The sequence below is a fragment of the Anas platyrhynchos genome, chromosome 5 (assembly GCF_047663525.1).
Source record: "Anas platyrhynchos isolate ZD024472 breed Pekin duck chromosome 5, IASCAAS_PekinDuck_T2T, whole genome shotgun sequence".
NCBI classification, from domain to species: domain Eukaryota; kingdom Metazoa; phylum Chordata; class Aves; order Anseriformes; family Anatidae; genus Anas; species Anas platyrhynchos.
This window is the reverse complement of record NC_092591.1, coordinates 54,764,637-54,782,500: the sequence shown is the minus strand read 5'-3', so window position 1 is coordinate 54,782,500 and position 17,864 is coordinate 54,764,637. Positions and strand designations below refer to the sequence as shown.

General features: G+C 39.4%; 1 protein-coding gene across 2 annotated transcripts in view; it reads right to left on the bottom strand.

The window, feature by feature from the left end:
- The window catches only part of PRMT3 (protein arginine methyltransferase 3), a 196,821-nt gene that overhangs the window by 145,222 nt on the left and 33,735 nt on the right, over positions 1-17,864 (bottom strand). For both annotated transcript variants that reach the window (XM_072039135.1, XM_072039134.1), the window contains exon 2: positions 773-960. The gene's annotated coding sequence lies outside the window, so the exon portion shown is untranslated. The remainder of the gene's footprint in view (positions 1-772; positions 961-17,864) is intronic.

Below are 17,864 nucleotides of genomic sequence, written 5' to 3'. Positions count from 1 at the left end.
TGAAACTCAGAGATGTGTATTTTATACCTGCAGGGGCAACACCGTATCTAATTACCTTCCCTCTTCTAATTGTTAACACTGGCACAAGCCTCACTAGATATCTGCAGCACTTAAAGGCAAATAACGGGACTCCTGTCTTGTTAGGTTGTCCCCAGCCTGCTCTTCAAACAGCTTAAGAATCACCTATGCAATTGAGAGGGGAAAAAAAGAAGCACAGAGAAAAAGTAACTTTCCCTAAGTCATATGACAGCTTGTGGCAGAGCAGCAGTCCAAGATCATTATTTCCAGTCAAAAAGGTAGCACATGAGCAATCAGGCTAAGTTCTTTTATCATCATCTGCCCTTAGCTGAGATAAAGTCCTATTTTCAGGCAACCTATATTGCTTTTTTTAAGTGATGAATTGAAAGGCATTTTGCCTTCCATGTCACTTCATTCTGGTATCTCAGATCAGCTTGAAGCAGTTAACTAAAAATTGCAACAACCCTTGCAGCAAGGGATGGAGTACACTTCTTTTCACAGTCGGGGTGTTCACAACACGAAGATAAAGACATGCAGCAGAGCTAGTCCCATGCAGTATTGCCTACCTGCTCCAGATTTCCCCTGCCCCTTCTTCCATTTAAAGGATAATAAACATTTCTCTTCTGGAGCACCTCTGTGGAGCTAAGTTGTGGTGTCCAGTTAGAGGCCTTCACTAACTACAGAAGCGTGTTTGCTAACAAAGATTACCTAGAAACAACTTTCCAGAGTATGTAGCCACTAATGATGAACATACCATATTAATTCTTTGTAGCTCTTCTCCTCTCAGGTAAGTAGAAGACCTCTGTATGTGTTCCTGAGCATTTGCATGTCTCCTTGATCTTCTCAGCTGGTGTGGCAACTTGCTAGACAACAGTCAGCATTACACGAGGCTACTTGCATGAACACTGCTGAACTGATGCTCTGACAGGCACTGCCCCAAAGCTGAGGGAAGAGAAGAATGGAAAACTTTAGCCATAAAGACAGATGGAGTATAAACTATATTAGCTGAAGACTTATCTGAGAGCTCTTCTCCTCCAGGTCAAGCCAATGCCTATTTCGTTAAAAAATAAAAAAAAACAGAAACACCCACACACATCAGCAGCAGGAACAAAAACCCTGCTAAACCGGCAGCCATAGAGAAGATTAAAACTTTGACCAAACAAAAGTTGATTTGTTAAGCATCTTGCCCAGTTGTCCCGATTATATCAAAAAGCAGAACTGTGATCCATTAATGAACACATAAAGGGATGCATGACATGGCTGGTTTTACTTGCAGTCGAGACAAGGCTCTTCAGTGACGTATCTGGGGATCATTTATTAATCCTTGCCCAGTTTGTTTTCATGCTGTGTCAGAGAATCTAAATGGAAAACGGGTGCTTTGCTTTATCTCTGCAATTCTTTGTTTGGATGTTTGTTTGTTTTCAAAGCTTGCTTGTCTGATTAATAAGGCCAGTGTCATGCAGAATAAAAGAGCAACGTGTCACATTAGTTTTTCGCACAGTTAAACGTCCTCCTGGTTCGGTGTCTAGTTCCCTGTTTTAGGGATCCTTTTTTAAAAAAAAATAAATAAAAAAATCTCGTTACTTCCATGTGATCTATAGATAAAAGAAGTTGATTGTCCTTTGAACAAGCTCAAAAGCTATGTAAAGTTTGATTTTTGCTCTATTTTAACATATTAAGCAGGAATAATCCAAGTCAACGTGTTTACACCAAAATAAATTAGAGGAACAAACAAGTATGTAGGACGTTAACAAATGCATGGAAATTTTCTAGATTGCCAGACTCCTTGAGTGTAATCACAACTTAGTTAAATCACTGGAAACCATCACTAAAAAAAAACAAGTGAGCCCTGAATTTCATGAACAACCTCAGACTCCAAGAAGCCTTAGCTACCACTGTAAATGGGAAGATATAAAATTAATGAGGACACAGGAGCTAATGGTGAAGAAACTAATTGCCCCCTTTCAGTATTTTCCTGAATTGTAACACTCAGGGTTTTTTAGACCTTTAGCAGTCAAAGAAGATGAAAGACTAATGTGTTGTTTGATGCTGTGCATCAGGGGAAAAAATAGCTTTTCTAGCTTTCACAATTAAATAATCTACCTCCTGTAGTATATTACAATTATAGTAGGATGCTAATTGTTGTGAAACACACTTTAGTTTTTTTGTTTGCTTTTTGTTTGTTTGACTTTAATCAGCCATTGCACCTGCCTAAGTAAATTACTTCTTATTTCATTAATAGGACAAAAGCCAAATAGTGATCATGAGACAAAGGTCAGAAATAATTACCCCATTTGTTTATGCTTGTATAAATGTGTTCTACAGAATAATAGTTCTTCAGTAGAGTTACCAAAGATACGTAGTTCATTTATGAAATCTTCTCACATTTGTGCAAGGAAATTTACCAACAAAAAAAAAAAAAAGGTACATAGATGCCAGAGCTCTAAATCGATATCTGAAAAAGTTCTTTCAGAACTGAAAAAACAACAAATACACAAAACTGATGATTTTTCTTCAACTCACCTTCAACCTCAAAATAAACAAGCAAACAAAAGAGCAAAAGCTCGATTTTCCCTTGAAAAGTTTTGACCAAGTTTTTAGCCAGTACCTGCAGGAGAGCAGAAAGCAACATACTGCTAACAGCTGGGCACCTGCTGGCACTCCGTGTTGGAATGAGTCCGTGTGAAAGGTCTGACGTACTGCTAAGTGACATGCTACTGGGATTTGCAGATGCAGTCTTGGTGAAATGAAATACAACCCCCTCTTCATTCAATACCACTTTAATGCTCTGGGTTTGTTTTTATTGCAGCATTGTTTGCAGGGTCCAGATTACGTTGATATTTGCCATGACAGACACTTTTACTTTTTAGTTCCCTGCCTCATTACAGGCTGGATTATTCCTGTAGCCCAACCCCAGTATCTGGTCTCTAACAGTAGCCAAGACTGAGTGCCCTCAGGAGAACACAGGAACCTCACAAGCATCCTCCTCCTATTTTAACTCCTGAAATCCTCAAAATAATTGCACTTATTGCAAAAACACGTTCTTGAGGAGGAGATGACACGGTTCCTTCAAAACAGAGACTGAAAGCGCTGTCACTGTCGTCGATGTGAAACAAAGCAAATAGTCATCAAATACAGCACCATCTGCTAGAGACAAGATGATTCAAAATAGCCACAAAATACAGAAATAGCTGAAGTGGTCATTGAGAGAGGCTAGTGACTAGTAATTTAGCTCCTAAATTACTATTAACTTCTGAGATTTTTTTTAAGAGCTTTGTGAAGTTTCAGACTTCCCTACCACATCTGTCACTCTGACAGTTATATCCAAAAAGGAGAATTCACAGGGCTAATAAGAATTATTACTTTGGCCTAGCTCTCTAGTAAAACACCAAGAATTTGCTGCTACACTATTCATTTAATGTAAACAAGATATGCTTACTTCATTGATCATTATATGGCCTACACTGTTGTTTAAACATAGTTTTTCTGAGTGAGCCAGCTGCTGAGGATAAAGCTAGGATCAGGTGCCTCCCAGAGCTGAATACTCCTTTCACAAACACTTAGAGCTGCAATCAGAGATCACACAAATAATACATCCCATCTCAGCGACACCTGGTTTCCTGACGTGAGTCTACAGAAGGGACTGAAGCAATAAAATACCAAGAAAAATGGAAAAAGTCTACGCCTGGAAGGTTCTGCATAGTCAAAGGTCTAAACTGTGTGACATTCATCTTGATTTGCAAGGAACTATTCTTGCTTCACTTCATCTGCTGTTGCTTTCAAAACTTGTTTTTTTCCGCTGATCTGGAGGCAGCTGGATAACTACGTTTTATTTCTGGACACACACTCACAGATTTTCAAGGGACCCTCATTGCTGCATCTGTCTCAGTTATTTGGAAGGAAGGAAGGAAGGAGTGTGTGTGTCAGTGTCTGAGACAGAAACTTCATATATAAAGCATTTCCAGGTGCCCATTTTCCAACTAAGAAAAGAAGTTCTTCTTTCCCTTTTGACACCCACACCCACCTGCATCCTCCCCTCCTAACTCGTGCCCCTCTCTGTGCATAGATCTGTGTTACGCTGCCTGGGAGAGTTTTCATTTTCAACACGCTGGAGATCACCGAGAAATACTTAACTACCAAAACCTGATGGATGCCCTGGGAAAGCACAGCCCAGATTATACATTTGCAGAAATAATATCATAGTCCTGCCTCTTAAGGTAGCCTGTAACCTGCTTGTCTTCAAAATATCTGCAAACTATTGTGCTTCGTTTGGAAACGCTAGTCGCTCAGGGTGGTGTTTATGCCTGACACAGACTAGATAAACTCCAGTCATCGCCTCACAATACTTTCTTTTTTTTTTTTTTTTGAATTTAATCTTTAAAAGGACAGGCTGCTGGTTAACTGAGACTCCCCTGTTTGATTGACAGTATCTGTCAGAGGCAATGAACTCCACTTGAACATTGCCTTTATGTTGCTGTGTAAAGTTGTTCAACTGTGACCCTTCCATCTGTTCCAGCTAATCTGAAAGTCATTTAGGCCCGCTTCTCCATTCATCCTAAACACAGCACATTCTCCTGTTAACACACATATGCAAAGTTGTCGGGCTGTCAGCTACGTAAGGGCTTTTTCCCCTTCTTTCCTTTCTTTTTTTTTTTTTTTTGAAACTCTCACGACATCTATGTAAACATTCCCCTGTAACAACTATAATTTAATATATATTTTTTTTAATATATATATTTATGTGTGTGTATATATCAGAAAGTACTTCAAACCTTGCTAGTTACTTTCCATGAATATGCCGGTACGTTTCATAGCATCACTTCAGAAAAGATGCAAAATGATTCTTTAAGGGGAAGTCATCAAGAAGCTGACTTCAATATTCCTATGTCCATGTGCAAGCCTCCAGATTTTCAAGAAAAATGATTGCCTCAAAGATCTTGACCAAAAAGTGCTTTTAAGATTTTGGAAGACTACTGCTCATACATAAATGGCCATTCAAGATTCAAATCACGTTCAAATACCTAAGATTTCATACCGTATCTGATATGCAATATGAAAAATCATGCAAGCTTAGGAAAACATCTGAAACACTAAACAGTTTGATACTCTTGCTTAGTTTGCCCTTTAAAATTCATCTTGCACAGATCAGAACCTATTCCACTGATGATGTCAGCACTGTATTTTTAGTAATAAATAAATAATCTGTTCTGTGCACACAAACTTAACATTGACCATAAGTTTAACTTATCATCCTGCTCAAATACCGCTGTAAAACTATAAATTACATCCTACGAAACTAAGAGAAACCCCACAAGTCACGTCAGAGGCATCCAAGGAAATACACAGAGAAGTTTCCTACCCCCAGGAATCATAATGGTGATGCAAGAAGCTAATAATGCCAATATAAATTTCATCATTTGTTATTCATTTCTGGCACATCCATAAACACCAAAGTCTTTGCATGGAACTGTTTTAAGTAAAGAAAAAAGGAAATGCTTAATGATACCTCATCTACAAGATGAGAACAAGCTTGCACATAAAATTTTTTCATAGATTAAAAACAAAACACCGATTTCAGAGGAAAAATAAGGGGGTTGCTATTATGCAGAATTTGTTGTGCATCAAGAAGAAACTCAAGTTAAATGCTGTACACGCTCTCGATGTTTCTCAGCTATTTATTATATGGGATGTACACATCCCGTAGAAGCCTGACTTCTTAGCAAATTGAATGACACTTGTAGCAAACCTTTGTTCCCGTGGGTGATTTCTCTGACAGAAGTTATAGAGAAGAACAGAATCAGGGGGGGAAAAAAAAAAAGAACAGGAAAAAAAAAAGCCTGAAATCTCTCTAGCCTACTGTTCAGCTCGGCCATTTAGAAGTACGGAAACTAGACTTCCTATTCATGTACATGTATTGCCCACTGCGCTTGTCATGAAAACCTTTCTCACAGGACTCAAACAGTGGTGAACTGGTAAAGCCCATGGGATGAACTTCAGCACTCTTTTTTTTTTTTTTTTTTTTTTTTTTTTGAGAAAAAAAAAAAAAAAACTATTAAGAAAAGTAGTATTCCTGATTCCTCAGGATCAGGTCAGTGCAAATCCTTCTAACGCAGTGCTAATTAAGAAAATCACCCTAAGCCACAAGCACAGGTCCGGCAGGGTCACTTTGGTTGGGCTCTGGGTGCTGCCTGACACTACCAGGCTTGTGCCACTGCTTCCCTTTTACATGTACATGTGGTAAGGGGAAAATGAATTTAATTTGCTGTGACCTAGAAATAGGACGTGAATTTCCACAGAGAGAAGATGTCACAGAGAAGGAATTAAATTTCATTAGGGATGGAAGAGAAGGTGGATTTCCAGGAGTAAGGTAGCTATGCATAATTCAAAAACCTCTAGGGAAGATCAGGCCTTTGTGATTTCCCAAGATCTCCAAATAACCACAGGAATCCGCAACAACTAAAGGACAGGGAGAAAGAAGTTGGGGTAAAAGTGACATTGTAAGTCCAAGAAGGCTGCAAAGAAACAACCAGCTTCTAAAACGCACTGAAAGCTATAGGCAAGTTTCATTTTTTTTTTTCATGATTAACACCAGTTGTTTTTTCTAAATAACAGGACTTCATGGGAATATGCAAGGAAAATTCAAGCACTTTGGGGTCTCAAGGAAAAATGGGTGGATTTACAGTGCCAGTGAAGGAGTCCTGAAGGGAAGTTCATGGGGAAATAATAATACATGAAGGTTTAAGCTGAAAATAAATCTGTTCTGTATCCAGAAGTTATACCACTGTAGCAGCGCACGCTGGGAAGCCCATTATATTTACCAATCCTTTTCCTTAACATGCAAGTGTGGGCATAATACAGTTTTAGGAAAAGAGCAGCACTAATATAGGCAGTACAAGGCAACAAGTTTTACACAGGAAATACACAGCATCTGAATGAGTTTGTGGTAGCTTTTAAAAAACTACTCTATCAATTCAGTGTTATGATGAACATTGCAGGGCTTTTCTAATACTTTGTTATTTCTCTATGCCAGCAGAGAAGTGCTGAACGTAGCCTGCCTCCCAAGGTGCAGGTCTTTGGCTTTCTTTCACTGTCCAGTTCGCATCGTATCTTTGGCCAGCCCTCATTACAGCAGAGGAGATTTATTACATTGAAGTGCTGCAGCCCTTCTACCTATGTTACCTTTATCCGAAAACAGAACTGATAAAATAGTATGAAAATCTATTTGCAAACAGTACTATGTCATCTACTTTAAACATTCTACAACAACAAAAAAACATAGAGAATGGCTTCAAAATGATAAGATTTTTGAAAATAACCTCCAAGTTACTATTTGCATTTTGATCTTCACCCTTATGACATATTCAATAAAACTTTTCACATTCAAGACAAAAACATACTTTTAAACGTGGGGGAAAAAAAAAAAAAAAGAAAAAAAAAGTGAAAGAAAGAAGGCTTCTTCGTAATTATATGACTCCAAGAGCTGGGGACTAGAAAAAAAAAAAAAAAAAAAAAAAAAAAAAACAATAATAAAAATGTAGAATTCTGAGCTTCAACCTCTAAGGAGATTGAAAAGTCAATTAGTCCATTCCCTTGCCTCAAATCTCAACACAACAACTGATGGAAGAAGATAAAAACCACACACCTCTTTGCATGATGCTGCCATACATACAATGGGAAACATTTTCTATTAAGCGATGACTTAACAACTGGTTGTACACATCAGAAGTTTTCGAAATAGAAACACCCATTCTTATCCGCCCAAAAAGAGAAGCCAGAAAGTCAACTCTTAACTTGCCATTACTTATTATCTTGCTTTTTGAAAACTGCTAATAGACAAAGTACAGAAGTATTATCTGCAATAATCTTGATCCCATCAAGGCATCAAATCTCAGTCTGAATCACCAGTTACTCTCTTTTTGCAATGCCCATTATAGGAACTTCATGCATTTCATCTGCATGCCTGTAGCAAACACTATGAATACTGCTAACAAGAAACAGCTCTATGTCTGTGTTTGTCTGCATTAATACCTCATGTTATTGTTGTAGACACTTTTTCAGTCCAGAAATATTTGCAAATAAAAAAAGAAAAAAGTAAATAACCTGCCAGTGTCTGCACAAGAATTAACAGAATTCAGTAGATACAGCCGCAGTGCAATTTTTGCTGTGTATAATCCAAGCCTCAGGGTATTTCCTGAGTTTTTCAGCTTGAAGACAGGACCATTTTCTTCCTTTAATTCGTCACATTCGTCTCAAAATTGGAAAACAGAACTGACAATGTAGAAATGTTACAGCTTGAATTTGATTGCTTCACACTAGTAACTGCTCTGTATATCTGACAAAGATGTTTTGTGGCACAAAAAAAGCTCTTAAAGACATTAATCTACATGCACCATAGACTATGGAAGTAATTATCCCATCAAAAAAAAAAAAAAAAAAAAAGTTTAATCTAAAAACCTAAATGAAGTTTATTAGACAAACAAACTAAAACCAACCCAACAACACTATTTGTCACTCTCAGGCTGCTGAGTAGCAAAACAAACGTGGAAGCGAGCGCATGATCAATAAGGCAAGCACAGCAGACGTAAGGGTCTCAAAGCAAATATTACCAAAACCTGAGGAATTAGAAACAGTGACTGAAATGGGATGTAGGAACATTAGCTACATTACTCACATGCTCCACTATCAATCAGTGCTATCTTCCTATTTAAATCTTTATTTTCTGTCAGGTATCACAATTTATTTACAATGACTTCTCAGATAACTTTTCGAACTTTGGACAATATGCTGAATGAATTACAAGCATGAATTGGTCTACTAAATGCAAAGCTTTCAAATGCCAAAATCCATCCTTTTCTTTTTATATCTGCTTTTAAACCCACCATTTATTTTTATTTGAATTTCCAAGTTAAGCATTTCAATGTATTTAAATCACTGTTGTCCTCTCTTCTCTCAGCTTCCAGAAAGACTGATCTTTTAATTTCTTATTTTTTAATGAAATCTGATATTTCTGATATTATTGTATAATGATATGAACCAAGGAGCTGTGGCTCTGACAAAAAGCATGACTTACAACAGCTTATCCAGTCCATGGTATAGTTGGTTATGCTGTATAATAACTGGTAACACCATCTGTCACAGCACATAATTTTACATGTAACACAAGTATCTGTGGGCTCCTAGGGACTGCTTTAAAACCTAAATCTAAGTTCAAGTTGATACTGGCAGAGAGAGAAGTCAGTTTCATACATGATATTCAATAAAGGAACTAATAAAGTAAGGGAAATAATAAAATTAATGAAGATGTAAAGAAAAAAATCTGTATTACTAAAACTAAAATCTGGATCGTGTGAAACTTATTAGGTCCCCACTTTGCCAAACTATTAAGTGGGTGTTATACACTAAATTACTACATGGGTGGCTGTGCTGACCTACTCCACCTATAGTACACGCTCATATGCCATTTGCTACAACCAAGTACCATGTTTGCATATTCAACACGGGGGATTCTTTCCAAACAGACTGCATTATCCTTGTGGTATTGCTTTATCCTCTTCCTTGTAAAAGGTTTTCCTCTTCAAATTCAGCGGGCAGAAAGAAATCACATAACTGTGCAATTTTTAGAAAATAAAATGGCACCACCTAACCTTTGGTGAAGCAGTGAGGTTCTGGCAGTGAACGTACGAGACCAATCCCTGAGTGAATTTTGACGTTGGGGTCCAACCTTGCACATCATGCTTTCCTCATGGGTATTTGCCACTGCTCCTGTAAGCAGTCACATCCAAGGAGCCAGAGTCTCCTCCCTCCAGAGAGCAGTGTGTTAAGCCAAATACCACTCATTCACCTCTGGCTATGAAAAACAGAGTTGATCTGGGGAGTTCAATCAAAAAAGGTGAAGGGCAGAACTGCCAGACCAGCACAGATGTTCAGGATGGAGTTTGCAGCTAAACAAGTGTGGTATAAAACCCAAGCTCCAGTACAGGAATGCTTACATGGCCTCTTCCCAGGGATCCCACAGGAATCTAGTGGGAGCCAACTCAATGTGGTTTTCTTCCACACAGGACAAATAATTAATTCTCAAAGGTAGCCCTTTGACATGACCACACACATCTATCAGCTCTTTCTGCCTGCCAAGCAGCCGAGGAGTGCCCGAGGGGCCTGTCCTCAAGGGGCAGGGTGACCAAGGATCCAGAGGAAGAGCCTCACAGCTGGGCCCTGAGAGGAGCCATCCCTCCTCCTGAGCACAAACACGACCCCATTAGACCAAGCTAAAACAACCCAGACCTGTAACAACGGAGTACAAATGATTTCAGAATAAACTCAGGCCCAGGAGCATGTGACTCCATCTTGATCGTACGCCGCCCTTCCGCCAGCACTGAGCCAAACAAAATGGCAGCACGTTTCCTTTCGCCTCCCAGAGATGGTTAGGCCTTTTCATTTGCTTATTTTAGCTAACCTCAGATCAGATCCAGCATTATGGCCTGCTCACTTTTTAACAGCTTCAGGGGGAGACAACAGATGTTTCACTTCCTTGAAGTCCTCCTGGCCCAAAGCCAGTCACGGTCACCTGAAGGCTCTTGGCTCTGACCATAAGGCTCCCACAGCCTGCATTCAGTGCCTTCTCCACCACCTGAAATCACATTTTGTGACGCAACGTCTCCTTCACGAGCAAGAAACCAAATGCTTATGGCACTTCCTTTATCAAAGTTTAACTGCCACTACAGAAGCGATTTGTGAGACGGGCTTTCCAAAATCCATCAGGTACAAGCAGCTTAGCCAGTCGGTCAGTTGATGCCCGATGACTACCTGATGCTGCTCAGAAGCTGCAGTTCAGGGGATTTCTGCATTACTTACCGAGTTAGCGCAACAAGATGAGGTCCTGCAGTCTACACACCAACTACTGCTTAACACAAAAAGCTCAACTACAAGGGAAGTGGGACAGAGAGTTCTTTGGAAGAGAAGTAACACAAATGTTGTTTACCTCCTTCATTTTCAGAACTTATGTGGAGCACTCGGAATTAATGGGTGTCTAAACTGAAGCAAATTTGTACAGTGACAGCAGGAGAGAACCATGGGACAGCCCCAGAATTTGTTCAGTATTTGAGCTAAACTTTCTTATCCGCTTTAAAAAGCCATAAATGAGAATTTTTAGGATGTTACACAGAGAATCCATCAGCTACTCCAGCTAAAAGAACTGCAAGCTGTCTAACCTGATAGCAAGGATACCACACCCAGCCCCCCAAAAAAACAGCAGCAACGTGCTTGAAAATTTAACTTCTAAAGCTTCATTTCTGCTCTTTCCTTAGGGCTATGCAGTTTGGTGTGGTGATTTCCAGGACCCCTCCTTTTCCAGGCAGAGCCAGCCAGGTCCCCTGACATTGGTCCTGGGTGGCATGCCGAGCAGACATGCACTGGGGTGGGAAACATTGAACTTCATCCTTAAGAAGTATCAAAAGGCGACTTCATTAAACCTAAAGATTTTTTGCAGTGAGGTAACAGCTTATAGTGTATTGCAAGGAGATATGAGAAAGGGCAGATTTTTCTTATCTTTTGTTATTGGAATTGACCCTCAGGGTCCTTAGGCCTCGGTGAGAGCTTAAGCAAGCTTAGATCAAGGAAGGATTTTGAAATTGAATTTATTCAGATTAGCAAAACCTTCCATGAGAGGATTTACTCTGAACAAGCTGTTGCCAACTCAGAGCTTAGAAAGCCCAGCACATTTTGCTGATTTACAATCAACTTTCTTTTTTTTCCCCCCCCCTCCTTTAAACAAGGCTGGCATCATTAAAATGTTTGCAATCAGTGTTCACACAGTATCAAAGATTCCCTGCCAAATGTTTGTTTAATAGATACTTTCCTTGGTTGTCCAGATCATTTTCATTCAGATAGCGTTTCAGGGTCTTAGGAAAAAAATTTGCCAATCATGATTGTTGCAAGTAAAGAGGGAGGTTCAAGAGGAAGAATACAGTTGTAGCGATGCAAAAGCGCAGTGATAAAATGAAAGCCACCTCTCAGGCACTACTTTGTTTTATAATAATAATAAAATAAGGAGATGTAACCTCAAAAAAAAAAAAAAAAAGTTCTACTCTGGCACTTCAAAGATGTAAATACTCAAATATATGAACGAGTCAAATCAATGTTCTCATTCATGTACTGCAGGTCAGTAGCACACAGAGCTCTCAGTCACGATGGTTTTAACCCAGGGAGCAGTTTTACAAGTGACCTGCAAACCACGTTTGCATCACTCTGCATTTTGCCATCCCCTCCAGCTCCCAGCTCCAGAACACAAGCTGTGAGCTTGAAACCCTCCCTCTGCGTGCATGGGGAACTCGGGCAGAGGAGGGAGATGCGGCTGGGGGCGACTCAATCGGACACCAGCTCTTGGTTGACTTCTGCCCTTTGGGCAGAAAAGTCTCTGAAACAGCAGGGTTTCCTCCCCTGGGATTCGGGCGGCGGCACAAGTGCAGCTCAGCCCCTTCCCAGCCCAGCCTCGGGACCCAGGCACTCCCCAGCCCCACGTATTTGTGCCTGTGCCACAGCAGAGACCTGGATGAGGAACCAGAGCCCTGCTGCTCCCAGGGGACGCAGATGCAGGGATCGTATCTCTCCGTGCCCAGCACCCACTTTCAGGCCTCAGCCAATTGTCGAGCTCCAACAGTTAAAACTGACTTGTCCAAATTGTGTACAAGTAGGGCTAAAGGGGAAATGCTACTTTTTAATCAGAGTAACAACCAGACCAGTACTAAATCATTTGCTGCTAACCCTTAGCTCTTACAATTTCTTCCCCTTAATTTGAACCTTAGAAGTATAGCCTTCAATTCTAGTAATAAAAATCTAACAACGAAAAGCTAAAAATGGATCAACGCACTAAAATAATATCCTCATGTAAGATGATGTAGTGCAAGGGAGCACATCACAACATTCACCAAGTAAAGGAGCTTTTACAAACACTGAATCCATGCAGTAATTACTTCACACAGGCTTAATTTCCTCAAAATACCTGATTTTCTTTGCATTTATCTGTGCTTCCCTCCCCCCCCCCATTAACCCTATTTTTTCAAGTCGGATCTCTGTTTTATTTACACACACAGAAAAAAAAAAAAAAAAAGGAAAAAATTAAACTTCAAACCTGTATCTTTGTCACTGCAGAAGATTCTTTACAGCATTTATCCCAAAGAATCTCTCAGTTTTGAAAATCTAGCAAAAATAATTACATAAATCCTTCCCAGAAAAGTCCTTTGATTTCATTCTGTAACGTTTTTATTTTTCATTTTCTGCTATACCTTTGAAGAACTGTTTTAACTGAAGCAATTTTCAATCTGGAGAATGACTTAATATTTCTTTTATACAGAAAAAAAAATGTGAAAAATGTTGTGGGAAAATCTGTTTTGTGAGAGAAATACACGTATCAACAAATGTTTCTATATATACCCAAGACTTCAAATAATTCATTTTTTTAGAACTTCAATTTTATTCAGTCATGTTTTTCCTTTCACCTTTTTTCTTGTTTTAATCAAGTTTTGCTCCTTCGAAATGAAAGAATTAACTGCAAGCTTTCTAAAGTAAGCACTAAATATACGAAAAATATGTTTTAAAATCTAAGAGTTAAGAGAAAACACTACAGAAGTCTTCGAAGTCAATTCTTCTGCACAAGTCCCATATAACTAGCCTGATAAAGACATCTGTGAAGTAGAAGAGTTAATACGATCAGGTCTCAGCCTCTACACTCCTAGTGTCCGGCACACTCGTGTTGCAAAAGAACTTTACTCAAAAAAAAAAAAAGGAAAAAAGCAAGGAAAAACTCAGTAAAACACATATGCATTTTCTTTGCTTTACCAAATAAATTGTATTTTTAAAAATGAATAAAACTGTATTTTTCCAACAGAGAAACATGATTTATTTTTTATTTTTTTTCCACCAAGGAGACCATACATTCTCGACTAGCAGCAATCTTTGAAAGAAATTATCTTCTCTGTCGCATGACGTGTGTTGTATCTGAAGGTACACAGGATTCCCCTTTACCCTCTGCCAAAGTGTGCACATGCATACGTTATCCCGGCCAGGTTCGGCAGCTATTGCAAATTCTCATTTTGTATCCTTGCCTAGCTATAAGTCCATTGTATGTGGTATTAGGCCCGTTTCTTGTAAGAAAGATTACTGTTGTATGTATACTATTTTAAATGATCTTTTTGTGACCTTGGTCTGTACCCTGAAACAAGTGAAAGTTTTCTTTTTTTTTTTTTTCTCCTCCTGATGGGCGTACTAGGAGTGGGTAGAAAAAAAAAATCATTACACATGCGGCGCACCAAGGCACACAGGCTTCCTTGTGACCGTATTTAAAGAAACGGGCACAAAGAAATAGTCATTGCAGCTACAATAGGGCAAATCTAGTATGCATTTCCAAGGAATCACATTTTGGGGAGAATTACAGAATAATTACACATATGCTTAGATCACGAGCATTCAATGAAGCGGACAATATTTTGAGGATTTAAGATGTTGGTGTTGTGGTCGTCTCTAAGAAACCAGGATAATTCAGACATTCAAATGCAAAAATGCACCATTTGGAGAGTGTAATGCGGTCTGTTCTGGTCAGTGTTACAAATTCGGAAAGGATTCCCTGGCTGCAGACATTAGCCACTTAATACTTAAATCTGTTTCCAAATGTAAAGCATACAACAAAAGTGTTTTGCATTAATGAAATGTATCCTAACACCAGCGCAGTGACACATTTCATTAATGCGTCACATTACTGATGTAAAATATAATTACAACAGATATGCCTGTCTCAGGGCTTGATAAGACCCACGGATGAAATATTGTTTGACTAATTACGCAGTAAACCTCCATCTCAGTCCTGTCATTTTCTCGCCGTAGGCTGAGCTAATTTCATGCCACCATCCGCAATCGAACGTCTCAGCCTTCCTTACAGCTATGGTTACAGATGGCTCGGTCAGGTTGATTTGATTTCTGCTAGTACAACAAGCATAGCAGGCTGCTATCATTGTCAGTCGCTAATGAATTGTTAGGAAGCACGAGCAGATGAGTACAAATATGTTTTATTTTTCTCCTAAGTGGGCAGCATAAACCGTTGCCATTCATGCTGGCTGTACTCGTTAGCACACAGAGATGATATCACATGTGAATTTAACCAACTTCACATCATTTTAACCTCTCAGAGAAGCTAAACCACTGTTACCTACGTGGCTTACGTGAATGACATTTCAAGGTAAATGAAATACCAAGACACTATTTAGAGTGCAGTAGAGAGCCAGAACCTAGCTATATTTCTACCTTTCTTCCATCCTAGAGTATATTTCAATACTGTTTAAAACATGAGGCAGGTTTTGCTTCTCTGCATCTGCTCTCATTATAACAGCGAGCAAAAGAATAGCATCATCAGTATGCAAACTATTATTATAGCATTACTCATTCAACCCAGGGTATTCTACAGTGATCACTGGAAGAATAAATGTATTATTATCGCATCTACAACGTAGTACAGCCTTAACAGATAAACACCCTACAAACTCTTACTCACATGAGCGTGCTGTAGTAGTTACTGGGTTTCCAGGCATGATGTTAATCTGCTTTGAAAATTATAGAGTCTGACAGAGTGTTTATAATTGTTGATTCTGCAGACATTTACTTCTGCAAAGTCTTTATACAAGACCCGTTTACACCAAGGACAGCTATCGGAACGGGGCACAGCATGCTCAGGGCTGAAAGCAGGGGGACTACTTTCCACAGCAAGCACTGCAGTCGGTCTTCGCTGTTTCGGAGCCAGCTCTAAGTTGGCTCGGGGTTTGAAAGCGGAGTTGCGGCAGAATGCAGCGTAAGCAGAATAGTTAGCGTCTGTTCAGAGCCCACTGTCCAGACAGCACAATGGATTCGAGACAATTCCTCTGGTTCTTCTCCCTTCCCCCAAATCACCAGACCAACATAAAATCGGGTCTTTTCAAAACAATTACAACAGATCCTTCTGTTTGTATTGCCGTTTGATTAACCTCCTCGGTCCCCTTGGATTGCGGGCTGTAGCCTTTTTCTGTAGCATTGAGTTTCAGAATTTTTGTTAAAAATCAATCTAGTTTCATTAACAGAAGTAAATTAAACTTACGCTATTTAAAGACTATAGAAAAACCTACTAACAAAACTGTCCCATACACAAAGTCACAGGATTTGGAACCTAACGAGTCTGATCGCAATCTCCAGTTTTGATCAACTTCGATTTGAGGTTTTTAATACTTTTAAATTGACTTTCTATATCCGAGTGTTTCCTGAGAAAAGGGAAGGAATGAATAGATATCACATATGCACTACACAAAAACAAAAAACAAACACTACTGATGCAATTCTGCCGATCAGGAGATAAAGAACCACCCAGGTCACTTTACAACACTGAGCTATCTTCCTTGCAGCTCTCCTGTGCTGGACTTCGGTGAAGTACAGGGATAATATCCAAAATGAAAGAAGGAAACAAAGACAACGCCAGGGAAAACGGTAATCAGCAACCTCCTCTATGCAACAGAACATGGCATTGTCAGCAGGTCAATATTCTAAATCCCGTTCTTATTTCGAATTGTTGAAATAAGAAATAATTATAAACAAGAGCAAAAAATAAAATAAAAACCTGAAACATATGAACTGTCAAGTTCATATAAGTTATGAAATTCAAGTGACACAAAATAAAAGTGCACGAATAATACACGGAAAGGTAAGCACATCCCCTGATGTTTTAGCTGCAGCAATCATACATGCTCTTGAAAATAATGAATTAACGCATTGCCATAAGAAAACATACAGAAAAACAAGTATGTTATGATTCAGTCCTTGCTACAGGAAAAGAAGAAACGGAAGTGAAGATAATAAAATATTAAACTCCGACAGAGTGAGCTTCGTAATTTAAAGGCAAAAAGATTCTAAATGCAGTTACATCTTTTGTACATGAGAATATCAATCAGGCAGAATTCAGTCCGTGAAGATTTGGATTAAAAGGGCTTCTGCACTGAACAGGGGAAGCAGAACACGTACTTTCCCTAGTAAGGAGCGATTTGCCAGTGCTGTCCCTCCCCGCTGATCAGAACGTGCCAAAGATCTGACTGATACAGCTTCTTAATGGATGGAACCCGTTTTCACAGAAAGTTTCCATTTTTCTCTCTAAAGTTAAAAATCCAACATCTCTCAGTGGATACATTTCTGGCTCAGTTGCATTTTGCTGGCAGCTTCTCTTCACATGGATGCTGATTTTGAATATGATTCCGTTGCTTAAACCTATGCCTCAGCTTGTGCAGCAAAGGCAGTGCTTACTGACCATAAGTCATCAGAGAATCATGAGTCAGTTACTTAAAAAACAAGAAATCCTTCACTATCCTTGTAGTTGTGTGGCATTGTCATCCAACACAGTCAAACTGTGTTTTTATACTTTACTGTATTGCAACGACTTTCGAGCAGCACCTTGAATACTTCTACAGATACTACCAGAGAGCTAGGAAAGATTAATGAAATCTTAATTTTTGGAAAACTGTGCTGTTAGGGGAGACTTAAGGTGTTTTGTTTGTTTGTTTGAATGTATGCCTTTTATTGATTCAAGTCTACCCTGTTTTAGAAGCAGTGGCACTTTTTGTTACCTCCTGTTCACCATCTTTGTGAAGAGTTGTGTCGTCTTAGCCTGGTTTCACGTCATCTCATTTCTACAGCCCAAAGCAGCGGAGCCACAAGGAGCAGCAGAGGACCAGCTTTGGGTTGCACGCCATCCACGCCAGCCGCAGCACCACACGTGTGGCACCCTTATTTCATTCTCAAAGGCCACCAACACAACCTCCCCAAGCACTAAGGATACTTCAGACTTG